The sequence below is a fragment of the Ananas comosus genome, unplaced genomic scaffold, assembly GCF_001540865.1.
Source record: "Ananas comosus cultivar F153 unplaced genomic scaffold, ASM154086v1, whole genome shotgun sequence".
Classification (NCBI taxonomy): domain Eukaryota; kingdom Viridiplantae; phylum Streptophyta; class Magnoliopsida; order Poales; family Bromeliaceae; genus Ananas; species Ananas comosus.
In genome coordinates, this window is record NW_017893344.1 from 25263 (window position 1) to 27985 (window position 2723).

General features: G+C 45.5%; 1 long non-coding RNA gene across 1 annotated transcript; it reads right to left on the reverse strand.

Moving 5' to 3' along the window:
* Positions 1 to 258: 258 nt before the first annotated feature.
* Positions 259 to 2415, reverse strand: LOC109705724. Its single transcript, XR_002214852.1, has 2 exons — positions 2203 to 2415; positions 259 to 505 (listed from the first exon to the last, which is right to left on the reverse strand). It is a non-coding gene; the product is annotated as an uncharacterized LOC109705724 (long non-coding RNA).
* Between the last annotated feature and the right edge of the window lie 308 nt (positions 2416 to 2723).

Sequence of the window (2723 nt, forward strand, 5' to 3'; positions counted from 1 at the left end):
CAACTATGCCTCAATAATAAGAATGAATGAGCTACTACATAATGCGTCGTGCAACTATATCTCGATTGTCACGCCCCGCGACCAACCGCCTATTTGGACCGGGCCGCGGCGCCGACAACAGACCGCCGAACGGACCGGGGATTCCTTTGTACGCGGACAGAGTCTCCCCAGTACGTCCAAGGCGTCGCAATCCAAACAATATAGATATGTTCCAACCAGGAACGGATATCAATCAAGATTGCATAAGGAAGTATCAAATACATAAACTACTAGCTTTTACAAGCATTCATTCACTTTTACATCACAGTTCCTATTTACATTTTTTTACTTCCAGATTACAATCTCATCACATTAGGGTTTACAAGTTTAATACATTTTGTTTTTCCTTGTCTTCTAGTCCCCTAAGCTAGACTGCCTCAGGGTACTTCTACCTCGGTCTCTGTGGTGGGGCGCTATCTACTGAGCTACGCCCTCGCCTCGCGCCGCCGCGCCGCACACGAACGACCTGAAAACCCCAAAACAACGTGGGGTGAGAACCAACTCCATGGTTCCCAGTGGGTACGGCCACCCAAGGGAAAAGCTCGACCGATAGGTCCGAGGAGGCACTGCAACATGTTAGTTCAACAATATACAACAGATATATATATTCAATTGAAATACATGCCATGCCTCACGATATGCGATATGAAAACCATGCAACAACTAGTAGATCATATGAATTCTACTTTTACTTGGCTACTTTAGCTCATAACTTTACTCTAAGGTTTCTATTACCTTAGGATCACAACACCAACCACTGGCTTCTAAGGTTTCTATTACCTTAGCTCAAGCCTCTATCTCTGGCTCATAAGGGTTCCTCTACCCTATCATAGCTAACCACCCGACTCGGCTTCGAGTCAATCATCTGCGGATAGTCCGCGCACTGGCTGCTCAACAGCCTACCGCACTCTCTCTGACTCAGCCTCCTAGCGGCGAAATCGTCGCACACGCTGAAGACGGCTCGAGTCACAAGACTTGACCATCGGTGGCGATCGCGTTGCACATACCCAGCGTGAGCTCGAGACATGACATACCGTCTGGCGGCGAACGGGTCGCACCACACCCAACAACGATCATGTCAGACTCAGTCACCTGGAGGCACCCGCATCGTACTTACCCAGCATGGATTCAGTCTACTCTGGCGGTCTGATCCTCAAATGGCTTAACCACTCTGGCGGCGAAATCGTCGCACAAACGCCAGCACAATGGTTCAAGCCCCGGGCGGTGATCTCCATGTGATCGCCCCCAATCTACCCACGGTACCAAGCTCGGCGGCGAAATCGTCGCACGAACGCCCTAGCCTGTACCAGGGACATCATAAGTCCTGGGATTCCGGAATCCACTTACCACAGGTCGAGGGTTCATAGCCAACCCTATACTGTCGACCTAGCTCAATCTAGTGGCTATACCACTATACTCATCAACCTAGGTTCCAACACTCTAGGTTCTATGTCCACATCACTTAACCTAGATACACTTGCTAGGTTCTTATCATCTTTGCCTAGATATCCACTTCTAGGTTTACTAGTTCAACCTAGGTTTACTAACACTAGGTTAGATGCCACACACCTAGATTGTTCAACTCTAGGTTTACTAACCAACCTATGTTCTTTAACACTAGGTTAGATGCCACTCGATCTACCTGACAACTTAGTTGTCCAGTCATCTCTACTCATCCTAGAGTTATCATCTGGTTTATATACATATACCATGCATCATGCTTTCTACTTAGCAATTACTCTTTGCATCATTACTAACATGCATCCCTTACTTAGCATCCTCATCATGCATTATTATTAATATGCATTTACTTCATATCATGCATTACTTAGCATTACATTATTATCATGCATTATTAGCATTGTGTAACTTGCTCACCATGCATTTCTACTAAGCATTTTCATCTATGCATTATCATTATCATGCATTACTTTACATTAGCTAGCATTATCTAATGCCATAATCATTATGCTCCACTATGCATTGTTATTAATATGCATTTGCTCTAAGCATTACCATTTATCATGCTTTCTACTTAGCATCTACTTTATGCATCTTTATTAACATGCATCCTTGCTCTTGTCTACATGCACATGCATCAACATGAGATTACATTGCTAAGACATAAAGGGCGACCTAGTCGCTTCGGTAAGCACAACCCACCTTAACTCGCGTTCCGATTGCTTGTCGTCACTTGCAATCGGCCTCCCGCGGCACTCGGCACCCTTTGGGCCCGACAAGATCTTGCGCCTCAACCGTGTTCCGCTTTACAAATCCGGAAATTATAGGTCTTCGGTTATGTGCCACGATGCCTCAAATCCATTTCCATGATTTTACGACGTCGCATCGGCCCTCCCGGCGGACCCGAAGCCTAAACGTCTATTTCTTTAATAACTTTGTAACGGCTCGTCGAATTACCGAACCGTCTTCGCCAACGCGTTTCGTTACCTAGCAATTAGGTTTACGAAGGGTCAAATGAGATCAAACCCTTACATTTTACAAAACCCCATTCGGAGCCCTAACGTACAATTAACCTCCAAATAATCCAAATTAAATGGATCAATATGCTTACTAATGATCATTAGAGGCTAATAGAACACTTAAAGCTAAGGATTAAGCCAAATCCCAAAAGCTTACCCCAATGTGAACGCCGCAACGAAAACACGCCGCTCCAACGGGCGCAC